This window comes from Paramormyrops kingsleyae, chromosome 1 (assembly GCF_048594095.1).
Source record: "Paramormyrops kingsleyae isolate MSU_618 chromosome 1, PKINGS_0.4, whole genome shotgun sequence".
NCBI classification, from domain to species: Eukaryota; Metazoa; Chordata; class Actinopteri; order Osteoglossiformes; family Mormyridae; genus Paramormyrops; species Paramormyrops kingsleyae.
The window spans coordinates 55,531,762-55,548,960 of NC_132797.1; the positions used below are offsets into that span (position 1 = coordinate 55,531,762).

Here is a 17,199-nt window from a genome sequence, read left to right on the forward strand (position 1 = left end):
CCCCTACAAGAGTTCGACCTACCATTATAGGAAAACGTGTTTTCGTGAAGAAATCATGAGAAACTAACACAAAATAAAGATTTCATTATAAATTGACATTCTGAGTTGATTTCATGAAACCTGCGCTTCCCCTGTAAGAGTTCGACCTACCATTATAGGAAAACGTGTTTTCGTGAAGAAATCATGACAAACTAACACAAAATGAAGATTTCATTATAACTTGACATTCTGAGCTCATTTCATGAAACCTGCGCTTCCCCTATAAGAGTTCGACCTACCATTATAGGAAAACGTGTTTTCGTGAAGAAATCATGACAAACTAACACAAAATGAAGATTTCATTATAACATGACATTCTGAGCTCATTTCATGAAACCTGCGCTTCCCCTGTAAGAGTTCGACCTACCATTATAGGAAAACGTGTTTTCGTGAAGAAATCATGAGAAACTAACACAAAATGAAGATTTCATTATAACTTGACATTCTGAGCTCATTTCATGAAAACTGCGCTTCCCCTACATGAGTTCGACCTACCATTATAGGAAAACGTGTTTTCGTGAAGAAATCATGAGAAACTAACACAAAATAAAGATTTCATTATAACTTGACATTCTGAGCTCATTTCATGAAAACTGCGCTTCCCCTACAAGAGTTCGACCTACCATTATAGGAAAACGTGTTTTCGTGAAGAAATCATGACAAACTAACACAAAATGAAGATTTCATTATAACTTGACATTCTGAGTTGATTTCATGAAACCTGCGCTTCCCCTGTAAGAGTTCGACCTACCATTTTAGGAAAACGTGTTTTCGTGAAGAAATCATGACAAACTAACACAAAATGAAGATTTCATTATAACTTGACATTCTGAGCTCATTTCATGAAACCTGCGCTTCCCCTGTAAGAGTTCGACCTACCATTATAGGAAAACGTGTTTTCGTGAAGAAATCATGACAAACTAACACAAAATGAAGATTTCATTATAACTTGACATTCTGAGCTCATTTCATGAAACCTGCGCTTCCCCTACAAGAGTTCGACCTACCATTATAGGATACCATTATACCTACCATTATGATTTCATGAAACCTGCGCTTCCCCTGTAAGAGTTCGACCTACCATTTTAGGAAAACGTGTTTTCGTGAAGAAATCATGAGAAACTAACACAAAATAAAGATTTCATTATAACTTGACATTCTGAGCTCATTTCATGAAAACTGCGCTTCCCCTACATGAGTTCGACCTACCATTATAGGAAAACGTGTTTTCGTGAAGAAATCATGAGAAACTAACACAAAATAAAGATTTCATTATAACTTGACATTCTGAGCTCATTTCATGAAAACTGCGCTTCCCCTACAAGAGTTCGACCTACCATTATAGGAAAACGTGTTTTCGTGAAGAAATCATGACAAACTAACACAAAATGAAGATTTCATTATAACTTGACATTCTGAGTTGATTTCATGAAACCTGCGCTTCCCCTGTAAGAGTTCGACCTACCATTTTAGGAAAACGTGTTTTCGTGAAGAAATCATGACAAACTAACACAAAATGAAGATTTCATTATAACTTGACATTCTGAGCTCATTTCATGAAACCTGCGCTTCCCCTGTAAGAGTTCGACCTACCATTATAGGAAAACGTGTTTTCGTGAAGAAATCATGACAAACTAACACAAAATGAAGATTTCATTATAACTTGACATTCTGAGCTCATTTCATGAAACCTGCGCTTCCCCTATAAGAGTTCGACCTACCATTATAGGATACCATTATACCTACCATTATGATTTCATGAAACCTGCGCTTCCCCTGTAAGAGTTCGACCTACCATTTTAGGAAAACGTGTTTTCGTGAAGAAATCATGAGAAACTAACACAAAATAAAGATTTCATTATAACTTGACATTCTGAGCTCATTTCATGAAAACTGCGCTTCCCCTACATGAGTTCGACCTACCATTATAGGAAAACGTGTTTTCGTGAAGAAATCATGAGAAACTAACACAAAATAAAGATTTCATTATAACTTGACATTCTGAGCTCATTTCATGAAAACTGCGCTTCCCCTACAAGAGTTCGACCTACCATTATAGGAAAACGTGTTTTCGTGAAGAAATCATGACAAACTAACACAAAATGAAGATTTCATTATAACTTGACATTCTGAGTTGATTTCATGAAACCTGCGCTTCCCCTGTAAGAGTTCGTCCTACCATTTTAGGAAAACGTGTTTTCGTGAAGAAATCATGACAAACTAACACAAAATGAAGATTTCATTATAACTTGACATTCTGAGCTCATTTCATGAAACCTGCGCTTCCCCTATAAGAGTTCGACCTACCATTTTAGGAAAACGTGTTTTCGTGAAGAAATCATGACAAACTAACACAAAATGAAGATTTCATTATAACTTGACATTCTGAGTTGATTTCAGGAAACCTGCGCTTCCCCTACAAGAGTTCGACCTACCATTATAGGAAAACGTGTTTTCGTGAAGAAATCATGACAAACTAACACAAAATGAAGATTTCATTATAACTTGACATTCTGAGTTGATTTCATGAAACCTGCGCTTCCCCTACAAGAGTTCGACCTACCATTATAGGAAAACGTGAGAGAGAGATAGAATACCGCTTCTTTCAAAAAGATTTATGACCCAAAGGTCATAAAGGTCACGGGTCAAAAGTTCACTGGATGGGCGGTTCTGGGGCGTGACGTCACCTGGCTGTGACGTTGGGATAGGGGTTTATTTGTATATAGTTTATTTATTTATTATAATTATTATAATTTAATTATTTATTATAATTTAATTATTTATTATAATGTAATTATTATTATTTTAATTTGAGTAGAGTGCTTATGAGTGTGTTGTTTTGTCTGCATCCAGCGGGTGCCGAGCAGGGGGGACTGAGCAGGGGGGGGGTTGTTGCGTTAAGGTCTCAAACACTGGGTCTGAGTGGGGGTGGGTTACCTGATGGAGTGTGAGCGTACGCTGTACCACCGTGGTAAGGTCCGTGGCTTTGGAGAATCTGTAGAAAAGGGCTCTGAGAGAGCGATGCTGTGTCTGTTGCGGTACCGTGGTAAGGTCCCATGGCTTTGGATAATCCGCAAAGGACTCGGAGAGAGCGATGCCGGAGAGCTGAGAGTTGTGCTGCGCGAGACTGAAAGAAATCCTGTGAGAATGACCAAGTTGGAGCTAAGAATGAGAGGAGGAGCTGGGTCTGACGTCCAGTAAAAAAACGCTTAGCAGTAGTTTGACCGTCTGTGTGTGTATGTGTGTGTGTGTGTGTGAAAGCCGACACCCCCCTGCAGCAGTAGCAGTTTGGCCTTGTGTTTTTCCTCATGCAACCTATGTACATCCCGATAGGTCAAATCCCGGTCAAACTGTAATTTGGGGCACAGATCAAGTTTGACACTTTGTATTTCAGTAAATTTTGTTAAAAGTTTTGTCTTTTCCCCCCGACTCCCCGCCACACATCAAGTTTGACATTTTGTATTTCAGTAAATTTTGTCTTTTCCCCCCGACTCCCCCCATACCGTCTGCGCAGTTAAAATGTACATCGAAATAGACATCAGATAAAACTTGACAGGACGTATATTTCTCCTTAAAGAATCCTAAAAAGTAAGCAACCCCAGAAATTTTTAGTATGCCGAGAAGGGTTTCACTCCTTTGGTAGACACAAGTACCCCACACCCCGTATCATCAAGGCATTGCCCTACTGGAAAGAGAAAACTACATGGGACCTGCATAGAGTAAGTATATTATTTCTTTTACGCGTGTTTTATGATATTTTACGCGTGTTTTATGATAAACACAATACAATAAAATAACTTAAAATAATTATTTTATTTTTAGAGATTCAGCTATTTTGGGTTTGTTTTTTTTTCTCTACGGGAGACACTGCGGATAGAAAACTCCATATAGTGAGTATATTATTTCTTTTATACATATGATAAACGCTATACATTAAAAATAACTTATTCTAATAATAGGTATTCTCTATTATTTTATGTACAAGAGAGACGGCACGGACCGGTCAAGAGAAAATCTACGCAAGACCTGAATCAGCAGGTATGGATGGAGCAACACCCCCCCTCCTATACCTGAAGCGCTATTAAATGAAATAGACAACATCAACAACGCTAATAATGATGAAAATGATGCGGTTTACTTTGCTCAACACGACTCGCCACCCGCAGCGTCTGGTGAAGCGACGGCCCAAGAGCCCTGTTTGCTACCATCCTTAGAGACATTATTAATAACCTTCCGGTGCTGATAGGGTCGGCACCGACCCATTTTTAAGTTTAACATGCATAAAAGCACCACATATATTTGTGCATACTCTTAAAACAAAAGGCTCCATATTGAACCTTTTAGCTTGGTACATATATGACACTCCTTGGACATTCTCAATTAAAAGAAATGGCACCTTTTTGAAGGCAATGGTTATATTTCCTCTGGTTAGAACCCCTATAGTTCTATATAGCACACCCAAGAACCTTTTTTTTCGAAATATATACTGCATCAAAGTTTTTTGACTTTGTCAGGAATCTCTATTTAAACTAAATAAATTAAAACAAAATCAAGGTAAGGCATCCCCACACATGTAAGGTAAGATAAGACCAGTTCAGTTTATTTATATAATTCTCTAGAGGTTTATTTTATCATTATTTTTTATTGAAAACGAGAGGAATGCTGTCAAAAGAAAGGTCCAGAAAGCCACACCAAAAATATTAAAACCAATCTTTTCATGGATAAGGAAGCCTAACAAGGTAACCAAGAAGTAAGAAACAAATTGGATGATAAATAATTGTTTTGAGGGTATCTTATGGCTGATGTACTGTAAGACACGTGCTGCTTGACACCGACCCGTCTAACATAAGAGACAGGAACAGAAAGCTAACATAGGCCGAAGGTTAAGCGTGTTAAATGAAAGGCAGCGGGATAATTCCCCATAATGCCGCACTATAACAAAATCAAACGCGACGTGAAAACGTTTAATAGACCTCAATAAAAATGTCAGGGACGTCTACGACAAACGCAGATTGTTGCCTAGTGGGGAAACTGCCTTTTGGATACCGAAATGTAAAACTAGCAGCATCGCAAAAAGGGTGTTGTAAGTCTTTAAAAATATTTCATCGAATGAATTTGTTAGTGTAACATGAAAGTGTTTCAAAGATGTACAGATGTTTTAAAATGTAATATGAAAGTTTTTCAAAGTAAGATGTACAGATGTTTTAAAATGTAACATGAAAGTTTTTCAAAGTAAGATGTACAGATGTTTTAAAATGTAACATGAAAGTTTTTCAAAGTAAGATGTACAGATGTTTTAAAAAATGTAACATGAAAGTTTTTCAAAGTAAGATGTACAGATGCTTTAAAAATGTTCGGGTGTTTTATTTTCTAGACGCGTTGTACAAAAACGGTTTGTTATGTGTACGCAGCGCAAGCATGTTTGTACAAAGTTTTATGCATTCATTTTGCGAATCAGTTTTGAAATCTAATATGAACGTGGCTTTTATTTTACAAAAACAAAGTTGCAAAAAATTTGTAGGCTCTTTATCAAAGCAGATTTTGTTAATATAACATGAAGTTTTTTTTTATTATTTTCAAAGTTGCACAAGGGTTTTAAAATGTAACATGTACACGTGTGTTTTATTTTTCAAACTTGTACAAAAACGTGTGTGTACATTTATCAAATGAGTTTTAAAATGCAACATGTACAGGTATTTTATTATTCAAAATAAAAGTTGTACATACATTTTGTTATATGTATGCAGCACGGTCATGTTTTTAAAATGTGCTAATATTTGCGGGATGGTGGGAATAAAGCGTATTTAAAAGGGGTACCTCTCGTGGAATCTACCAATCTTTAGCAGCTTTTGAACCCTGAGCCACACGGGGACTGGGGTTTTTAACCGTGAGACTCGACACCTATAGCTACGCATTAGATCCTTACTTCAGCAATGGTCCCCATGTACCCAGTGTAGGGTCAGGTCCATCGCAAGAGAATGTCTCCGCCGTGAAAGAACGATCCACCAGCATTTTGTGTATCAACGAATCTGTAATCATTCTTTCCATTCATTATATGCTGAGTTTTCCAAAATTGTTTTTTAGCTGAAGCATCAAAAGCTGTAACTTCGAGTGCACCTGGTTTAATAGCATTTTATTTATAACAGTAGGAGCTTGTAAACTGCATTTAGCGGTCGCATGAAAACACATTAAAAACTTTAAAGAATAAAGCTTTAGTTATTTTTAATAAAGACGGCTTTCTAGTAAATGGTTTTCCTACAAGGTGACCCCGCGGCCTATACTTAAGACATCCGGGCGCCTGATTTGAGATGTTTACTGAGGACGGTATGTTAAGTTAACAGTGGTGACTGAGCTGCACCGTGTTTGACTCTTAATGAAACTTAGACCTAATTCAACAGAACCAGTCGTCATCCACTTTGCAGTGAGATTTCTGTGCGAAATGTGAACAAAGATTCATTTTCTTACTTTACCACTTATCGGATAACAAGGGAAATGGCAGCGGCAATAACCTACACAGTTATTTGTTCCTTCCATATGTATATATATAGCACCGCAGAACGTTTTGCACTTTTTTGCACTATTTGTTTATTGTTTGTTGTGTGTTCTACATGCATGTTTGCACTGGAGGATCTGCTTTTTATTCTCATTGTACATGAGTATAGTGACAATAAAAAGGCATTTCATTCATTCATAATATGTCGGACACAATGGCTCTGAGCACCAGGGAGTCCGCCGTGAGGCGCACGAGCTGCTAGCTGATGTAATGCTGCGAACGGTCGGGGCTCTGACATTCTTAAGGTGCGGCTATCTATCCCCGAGACACTTTAGCCAGGAGCGTGTATATTTGCGCTTATTAATGCTGCAGTGTCAGGGTTTTGCTGACTCTTATAGGAAGCTGGCTAGCAATAACATTTTTAGCTGGTCTTTTTCATTTAGTACATACACGGTTTAGAAGAAAACCTAATCACCATTAAAAAAAATAAATAAATAAACGTACAAAACTATTGAAATCCCCCAGAAGCATGTGCATATTTTTCTGGTTTGCATGTTGTGTGTGTGTGTGTGTGTGTGTGTGTGTGTGTGTGTGTGTGTGTGGTTACCTAAGCACAGTCGGCCTAGTGTTTGATAGGTGATGGAGAAGCGTACGGTCGTGGGGACAATAAACTACATGCGCCTATGCCAACATGTGTTTAAGTATAGCGACAAACATGGACGCTTTCTTTAACGTAAAACAGTTAAAGGCTCATACGGTTTTGTTTACATTTTTATTTTTTTAATTTCAAGTAGCCTCTAATCACCTTACATTAGTTCTGATTTACTGTAGTCACCAATCAGAGTATTTTAAAACAATGGCACTGAAATGTCACCACATGTTAAAGCTAACAAAGTAACATGATTATATCAGCGGAACAAACCAGTCGCCGGTACGTATAGACAGATCATGTGTTGCTCAACAATCGACAGCATTTTGAAATCTATTTGTATTTAGACAAATATATTGGGAATAAAGCGTTGTGTTTTAAAAGGCAGACATTGAGGTCGAATTTAAATTGGTCACAATTGTATTGTTTTCCGCAGCTAGAAGTGTCGGCTGAGGTTGATTTTAATTGGCATGTCAGTTTAGGATTCTTGCAGTAGAAGTTATGTAGTGAATTGCGGTACTCTGAAATTAAGTGATATGTGTATTAGAATCGTGAAGCGTCATCTTCCTTTGTTTTAGGTTCACCCCGGGCATTTTATGAATTGTAATGTAATATCAGACAGTGTGTGATGAATTTCTGAAGGCCTGTTATAGGCCTATATGACAATTTCGTGGAAACGTCTCATGGAAAAATGTAGTTGCAGTTTGTCAGGACTAAAGACTGGCTAATGTGACATGGTGAACAAGTCCTGTGGTTAAAGAATGCCGGCCTGTTGCTTAAAACATTGTGTTGTATGCCGAATGTTTCTTGCCCATAGACTACATGTTGCTATACTGTTCCTTTATAATATTCAACTATTATTTTTTAAATCATTTAATGAAATAGGTAAATACCTCATCATTGATGACTATGGTCCACCTGAGTGACAAGTAACCCGTCCTGGACAGAGGTTTCTTCAAGGCCTGTTGTGGGAACCCCATGGTGTAGGATTAAGAGAAAGAATACAGGGAGTGGTACAAATGAGCAGTTGTCCTGCCCCCTTTTACTCATTTTGGATGCTTAAATTACTAAATTGTGATTTTAATGCTCATCTGTATGATTCTATGGTCTGAGCGAGTCTCCAGTACTACATGAATGGTAAACTTAAAAACTCTACTTCTCTTAGCTTAATGATATTTTCTTTTACTGTGTACGATTGGTAGAAATGAAAATCGTGATTTGTCTCTCAGCTTGTGTGTGTGTGTGTGTGTGTGTCTGTGTGTGTGCGTGCGGTGTGTCAACAATGGCAATTATTCACTAAATTCTAAACAAACCCACATATAAAACCCCCTCCCCACCCACCCCAGACACCTATAAAACACAGCATTCTTGCTCTCACCCCCCACACTCTCGCTGTGTGAAAAGCATGTCTGTTGCCAAGACTACAGCTCGTGTCTTGAGTCGTACATACTATGACCCCAGCCACCCGGGGTCATACGGAGGGGCCTCCAGACTGCAGAGAGCCGTGCAGGAAGATACGGGGGAAAAAAGTGGCTACTGATGACATCAGAGAGTGGCTGTCTATGCAAGACAGTTATACTTTACATAAGCCGGCTAAAAAGAATTTCCCCAGGAGCAGAGTGTTTAATACCGAGAGCCATGTATCAGCGGCAGGCCGGTTTATGCGACATGCAAGGGCTGGCGATGTACAACTACCCCATTATGTCACCCTTAAGCAGGCAACATGTGTACCACCCTGTATAATCTATCTACGCCACCAAATGACCCAGGGTTTTGATGGCGTAAAATAAACACGGTCAAGTACTTGTTAGCAATAACGACACAATGTTTTCATGACTCAACTCATTTTATTTAGAAAGCATATAAAAATGAGCAGCCAATCACATTTTGACAGACGTTTACACACCAGCCATAGGGTGCTCGCATGTGTACAAATTGCAGAAATCATTAAACGCCTCATCTACAGCATACTCACAATCACCGTCTTCAGCGAAGCGTTTCAGCTCGCGCAATTTGGCCCGTACATTAATTTGGCCTTTAAGTTCAGAAACTAACACATCGATTGATGCATGTATTTTTACAGGAGCGGTATGAGGGTGAAACATGGCCACCGCCTTTGTGATAATATGTTTAAGCCGTGGCCTATACAGCTTTTTGAACAGCTTTTCAAAATTGTTAAAGAAATAAAACGGTACAGGTTCATAGCGACACGTGTGCTGAAGCAGGCTAGGGTGTTTCACAGTACAGCCGATACAGGTCGCCTTCAAGTCATCTTCGATTAGCCGATCCAGAATAAAGGCAAGTGACCCTTTGATTATCTTCATGGCAGCTACGGTGATGCCGCCACACCCAGAATCTCCAGATAATGATGGAGCCGCAAAACGATCGCGGAAATCATCCAACATCGATGCAGTAACCCGCGATGTATCCATTAGGGCAGAGTCCGCACGCGGAGGTTGTGACTGGAACAGAACCCCATACGGGCACCATGATGCGGCCTGCCGCGGAGTGTATTGAGGAAGCTCTGGTGGCGTTGTATCCATTCGCTGTCCAAAAGTATAGAGGGTCATGGATGGGGATCGCTGGGGGTTAAGTTGAGGAGAAGACTTGTTGTGCTGTATCGACCCAAAAGTAAATTCAGACATGTCCTCCAGGAAAAGGGCTGGTGTCTGGGGAGGTTGGGGAGGGGGTTTTATATGTGGGTTTGCCGTAAGGAGATACTTTAACCCGTCGTTGTACATCGCCAGCCCTTGCATGTCGCATAAACCGGCCTGCCGCTGATACATGGCTCTCGGTATTAAACACTCTGCTCCTGGGGAAATTCTTTTTAGCCGGCTTATGTAAAGTATAACTGTCTTGCATAGACAGCCACTCTCTGATGTCATCAGTAGCCACTTTTTTCCCCCGTATCTTCCTGCACGGCTCTCTGCAGTCTGGAGGCCCCTCCGTATGACCCCGGGTGGCTGGGGTCATAGTATGTACGACTCAAGACACGAGCTGTAGTCTTGGCAACAGACATGCTTTTTCACAAAATGAGTGGGGGGTGAGAGCAAGAATGCTGTGTTTTATAGGTGTCTGGGGTGGGTGGGGAGGGGGTTTTATATGTGGGTTTGTTTAGAATTTAGTGAATAATTGCCATTGTTGACACACCGCACGCACACACACAGACACACACACACACACACACACAAGCTGAGAGACAAATCACGATTTTCATTTCTACCAATCGTACACAGTAAAAGAAAATATCATTAAGCTAAGAGAAGTAGAGTTTTTAAGTTTACCATTCATGTAGTACTGGAGACTCGCTCAGACCATAGAATCATACAGATGAGCATTAAAATCACAATTTAGTAATTTAAGCATCCAAAATGAGTAAAAGGGGGCAGGACAACTGCTCATTTGTACCACTCCCTGTATTCTTTCTCTTAATCCTACACCATGGGGTTCCCACAACAGGCCTTGAAGAAACCTCTGTCCAGGACGGGTTACTTGTCACTCAGGTGGACCATAGTCATCAATGATGAGGTATTTACCTATTTCATTAAATGATTTAAAAAATAATAGTTGAATATTATAAAGGAACAGTATAGCAACATGTAGTCTATGGGCAAGAAACATTCGGCATACAACACAATGTTTTAAGCAACAGGCCGGCATTCTTTAACCACAGGACTTGTTCACCATGTCACATTAGCCAGTCTTTAGTCCTGACAAACTGCAACTACATTTTTCCATGAGACGTTTCCACGAAATTGTCATATAGGCCTATAACAGGCCTTCAGAAATTCATCACACACTGTCTGATATTACATTACAATTCATAAAATGCCCGGGGTGAACCTAAAACAAAGGAAGATGACGCTTCACGATTCTAATACACATATCACTTAATTTCAGAGTACCGCAATTCACTACATAACTTCTACTGCAAGAATCCTAAACTGACATGCCAATTAAAATCAACCTCAGCCGACACTTCTAGCTGCGGAAAACAATACAATTGTGACCAATTTAAATTCGACCTCAATGTCTGCCTTTTAAAACACAACGCTTTATTCCCAATATATTTGTCTAAATACAAATAGATTTCAAAATGCTGTCGATTGTTGAGCAACACATGATCTGTCTATACGTACCGGCGACTGGTTTGTTCCGCTGATATAATCATGTTACTTTGTTAGCTTTAACATGTGGTGACATTTCAGTGCCATTGTTTTAAAATACTCTGATTGGTGACTACAGTAAATCAGAACTAATGTAAGGTGATTAGAGGCTACTTGAAATTAAAAAAATAAAAATGTAAACAAAACCGTATGAGCCTTTAACTGTTTTACGTTAAAGAAAGCGTCCATGTTTGTCGCTATACTTAAACACATGTTGGCATAGGCGCATGTAGTTTATTGTCCCCACGACCGTACGCTTCTCCATCACCTATCAAACACTAGGCCGACTGTGCTTAGGTAACCACACACACACACACACACACACACACACACACACAACATGCAAACCAGAAAAATATGCACATGCTTCTGGGGGATTTCAATAGTTTTGTACGTTTATTTATTTATTTTTTTTAATGGTGATTAGGTTTTCTTCTAAACCGTGTATGTACTAAATGAAAAAGACCAGCTAAAAATGTTATTGCTAGCCAGCTTCCTATAAGAGTCAGCAAAACCCTGACACTGCAGCATTAATAAGCGCAAATATACACGCTCCTGGCTAAAGTGTCTCGGGGATAGATAGCCGCACCTTAAGAATGTCAGAGCCCCGACCGTTCGCAGCATTACATCAGCTAGCAGCTCGTGCGCCTCACGGCGGACTCCCTGGTGCTCAGAGCCATTGTGTCCGACATATTATGAATGAATGAAATGCCTTTTTATTGTCACTATACTCATGTACAATGAGAATAAAAAGCAGATCCTCCAGTGCAAACATGCATGTAGAACACACAACAAACAATAAACAAATAGTGCAAAAAAGTGCAAAACGTTCTGCGGTGCTATATATATACATATGGAAGGAACAAATAACTGTGTAGGTTATTGCCGCTGCCATTTCCCTTGTTATCCGATAAGTGGTAAAGTAAGAAAATGAATCTTTGTTCACATTTCGCACAGAAATCTCACTGCAAAGTGGATGACGACTGGTTCTGTTGAATTAGGTCTAAGTTTCATTAAGAGTCAAACACGGTGCAGCTCAGTCACCACTGTTAACTTAACATACCGTCCTCAGTAAACATCTCAAATCAGGCGCCCGGATGTCTTAAGTATAGGCCGCGGGGTCACCTTGTAGGAAAACCATTTACTAGAAAGCCGTCTTTATTAAAAATAACTAAAGCTTTATTCTTTAAAGTTTTTAATGTGTTTTCATGCGACCGCTAAATGCAGTTTACAAGCTCCTACTGTTATAAATAAAATGCTATTAAACCAGGTGCACTCGAAGTTACAGCTTTTGATGCTTCAGCTAAAAAACAATTTTGGAAAACTCAGCATATAATGAATGGAAAGAATGATTACAGATTCGTTGATACACAAAATGCTGGTGGATCGTTCTTTCACGGCGGAGACATTCTCTTGCGATGGACCTGACCCTACACTGGGTACATGGGGACCATTGCTGAAGTAAGGATCTAATGCGTAGCTAGGTGTCGAGTCTCACGGTTAAAAACCCCAGTCCCCGTGTGGCTCAGGGTTCAAAAGCTGCTAAAGATTGGTAGATTCCACGAGAGGTACCCCTTTTAAATACGCTTTATTCCCACCATCCCGCAAATATTAGCACATTTTAAAAACATGACCGTGCTGCATACATATAACAAAATGTATGTACAACTTTTATTTTGAATAATAAAATACCTGTACATGTTGCATTTTAAAACTCATTTGATAAATGTACACACACGTTTTTGTACAAGTTTGAAAAATAAAACACACGTGTACATGTTACATTTTAAAACCCTTGTGCAACTTTGAAAATAATAAAAAAAAACTTCATGTTATATTAACAAAATCTGCTTTGATAAAGAGCCTACAAATTTTTTGCAACTTTGTTTTTGTAAAATAAAAGCCACGTTCATATTAGATTTCAAAACTGATTCGCAAAATGAATGCATAAAACTTTGTACAAACATGCTTGCGCTGCGTACACATAACAAACCGTTTTTGTACAACGCGTCTAGAAAATAAAACACCCGAACATTTTTAAAGCATCTGTACATCTTACTTTGAAAAACTTTCATGTTACATTTTTTAAAACATCTGTACATCTTACTTTGAAAAACTTTCATGTTACATTTTAAAACATCTGTACATCTTACTTTGAAAAACTTTCATGTTACATTTTAAAACATCTGTACATCTTACTTTGAAAAACTTTCATATTACATTTTAAAACATCTGTACATCTTTGAAACACTTTCATGTTACACTAACAAATTCATTCGATGAAATATTTTTAAAGACTTACAACACCCTTTTTGCGATGCTGCTAGTTTTACATTTCGGTATCCAAAAGGCAGTTTCCCCACTAGGCAACAATCTGCGTTTGTCGTAGACGTCCCTGACATTTTTATTGAGGTCTATTAAACGTTTTCACGTCGCGTTTGATTTTGTTATAGTGCGGCATTATGGGGAATTATCCCGCTGCCTTTCATTTAACACGCTTAACCTTCGGCCTATGTTAGCTTTCTGTTCCTGTCTCTTATGTTAGACGGGTCGGTGTCAAGCAGCACGTGTCTTACAGTACATCAGCCATAAGATACCCTCAAAACAATTATTTATCATCCAATTTGTTTCTTACTTCTTGGTTACCTTGTTAGGCTTCCTTATCCATGAAAAGATTGGTTTTAATATTTTTGGTGTGGCTTTCTGGACCTTTCTTTTGACAGCATTCCTCTCGTTTTCAATAAAAAATAATGATAAAATAAACCTCTAGAGAATTATATAAATAAACTGAACTGGTCTTATCTTACCTTACATGTGTGGGGATGCCTTACCTTGATTTTGTTTTAATTTATTTAGTTTAAATAGAGATTCCTGACAAAGTCAAAAAACTTTGATGCAGTATATATTTCGAAAAAAAAGGTTCTTGGGTGTGCTATATAGAACTATAGGGGTTCTAACCAGAGGAAATATAACCATTGCCTTCAAAAAGGTGCCATTTCTTTTAATTGAGAATGTCCAAGGAGTGTCATATATGTACCAAGCTAAAAGGTTCAATATGGAGCCTTTTGTTTTAAGAGTATGCACAAATATATGTGGTGCTTTTATGCATGTTAAACTTAAAAATGGGTCGGTGCCGACCCTATCAGCACCGGAAGGTTATTAATAATGTCTCTAAGGATGGTAGCAAACAGGGCTCTTGGGCCGTCGCTTCACCAGACGCTGCGGGTGGCGAGTCGTGTTGAGCAAAGTAAACCGCATCATTTTCATCATTATTAGCGTTGTTGATGTTGTCTATTTCATTTAATAGCGCTTCAGGTATAGGAGGGGGGGTGTTGCTCCATCCATACCTGCTGATTCAGGTCTTGCGTAGATTTTCTCTTGACCGGTCCGTGCCGTCTCTCTTGTACATAAAATAATAGAGAATACCTATTATTAGAATAAGTTATTTTTAATGTATAGCGTTTATCATATGTATAAAAGAAATAATATACTCACTATATGGAGTTTTCTATCCGCAGTGTCTCCCGTAGAGAAAAAAAAACAAACCCAAAATAGCTGAATCTCTAAAAATAAAATAATTATTTTAAGTTATTTTATTGTATTGTGTTTATCATAAAACACGCGTAAAATATCATAAAACACGCGTAAAAGAAATAATATACTTACTCTATGCAGGTCCCATGTAGTTTTCTCTTTCCAGTAGGGCAATGCCTTGATGATACGGGGTGTGGGGTACTTGTGTCTACCAAAGGAGTGAAACCCTTCTCGGCATACTAAAAATTTCTGGGGTTGCTTACTTTTTAGGATTCTTTAAGGAGAAATATACGTCCTGTCAAGTTTTATCTGATGTCTATTTCGATGTACGTTTTAACTGCGCAGACGGTATGGGGGGAGTCGGGGGGAAAAGACAAAATTTACTGAAATACAAAATGTCAAACTTGATGTGTGGCGGGGAGTCGGGGGGAAAAGACAAAACTTTAACAAAATTTACTGAAATACAAAGTGTCAAACTTGATCTGTGCCCCAAATTACAGTTTGACCGGGATTTGACCTATCGGGATGTACATAGGTTGCATGAGGAAAAACACAAGGCCAAACTGCTACTGCTGCAGGGGGGTGTCGGCTTTCACACACACACACACACACACACACACACAGATGGTCAAACTACTGCTAAGCGTTTTTTACTGGACGTCAGACCCAGCTCCTCCTCTCATTCTTAGCTCCAACTTGGTCATTCTCACAGGATTTCTTTCAGTCTCGCGCAGCACAACTCTCAGCTCTCCGGCATCGCTCTCTCCGAGTCCTTTGCGGATTATCCAAAGCCACGGGACCTTACCACGGTACCGCAACAGACACAGCATCGCTCTCTCAGAGCCCTTTTCTACAGATTCTCCAAAGCCACGGACCTTACCACGGTGGTACAGCGTACGCTCACACTCCATCAGGTAACCCACCCCCACTCAGACCCAGTGTTTGAGACCTTAACCCCCCTGCTCAGTCCCCTGCTCGGCACCCGGTGGATGCAGACAAAACAACACACTCATAAGCACTCTACTCAATATAAAATAATAATAATTACATTATAATACATAATTAAATTATAATAAATAATTAAATTATAATAATTATAATAAATAAATAAACTATATACAAATAAACCCCTATCCCAACGTCACAGCCAGGTGACGTCACGCCCCAGAACCGCCCATCCAGTGAACTTTTGACCCGTGACCTTTATGACCTTTGGGTCATAAATCTTTTTGAAAGAAGCGGTATTCTATCTCTCTCTAACGTGTTTTCGTGAAGAAATCATGACAAACTAACACAAAATGAAGATTTCATTATAACTTGACATTCTGAGTTGATTTCATGAAACCTGCTCTTCCCCTACAAGAGTTCGACCTACCATTATAGGAAAACGTGTTTTCGTGAAGAAATCATGAGAAACTAACACAAAATAAAGATTTCATTATAACTTGACATTCTGAGCTCATTTCATGAAAACTGCGCTTCCCCTACAAGAGTTCGACCTACCATTATAGGAAAACGTGTTTTCGTGAAGAAATCATGACAAACACAAAATGAAGATTTCATTATAACTTGACATTCTGAGTTGATTTCATGAAACCTGCGCTTCCCCTGTAAGAGTTCGACCTACCATTATAGGAAAACGTGTTTTCGTGAAGAAATCATGACAAACTAACACAAAATGAAGATTTCATTATAACTTGACATTCTGAGCTCATTTCATGAAACCTGCGCTTCCCCTATAAGAGTTCGACCTACCATTATAGGAAAACGTGTTTTCGTGAAGAAATCATGACAAACTAACACAAAATGAAGATTTCATTATAACATGACATTCTGAGCTCATTTCATGAAACCTGCGCTTCCCCTACAAGAGTTCGACCTACCATTATAGGAAAACGTGTTTTCGTGAAGAAATCATGAGAAACTAACACAAAATAAAGATTTCATTATAACTTGACATTCTGAGCTCATTTCATGAAAACTGCGCTTCCCCTATAAGAGTTCGACCTACCATTATAGGAAAACGTGTTTTCGTGAAGAAATCATGACAAACTAACACAAAATAAAGATTTCATTATAACTTGACATTCTGAGCTCATTTAATGAAAACTGCGCTTCCCCTACAAGAGTTCGACCTACCATTATAGGAAAACGTGTTTTCGTGAAGAAATCATGACAAACTAACACAAAATGAAGATTTCATTATAACTTGACATTCTGAGTTGATTTCATGAAACCTGCGCTTCCCCTGTAAGAGTTCGACCTACCATTTTAGGAAAACGTGTTTTCGTGAAGAAATCATGACAAACTAACACAAA

The 17,199-nt window shown here is 38.8% G+C and overlaps 2 long non-coding RNA genes across 2 annotated transcripts; one reads left to right on the forward strand and one right to left on the reverse strand.

The window, feature by feature from the left end:
• The first annotated feature begins 2,947 nt into the window (after nt 1-2,947).
• Nucleotides 2,948-5,775, forward strand: LOC140592691 (uncharacterized). The gene is made up of 3 exons (XR_011993100.1): nt 2,948-3,758; nt 3,862-3,929; nt 4,025-5,775. It is a non-coding gene; the product is annotated as an uncharacterized lncRNA (long non-coding RNA).
• A 7,221-nt stretch (nt 5,776-12,996) lies between these two features.
• On the reverse strand, nt 12,997-15,814 carry LOC140592692 (uncharacterized). Its single transcript, XR_011993101.1, has 3 exons — nt 15,014-15,814; nt 14,843-14,910; nt 12,997-14,747 (listed from the first exon to the last, which is right to left on the reverse strand). It is a non-coding gene; the product is annotated as an uncharacterized lncRNA (long non-coding RNA).
• Nucleotides 15,815-17,199: the final 1,385 nt, after the last annotated feature.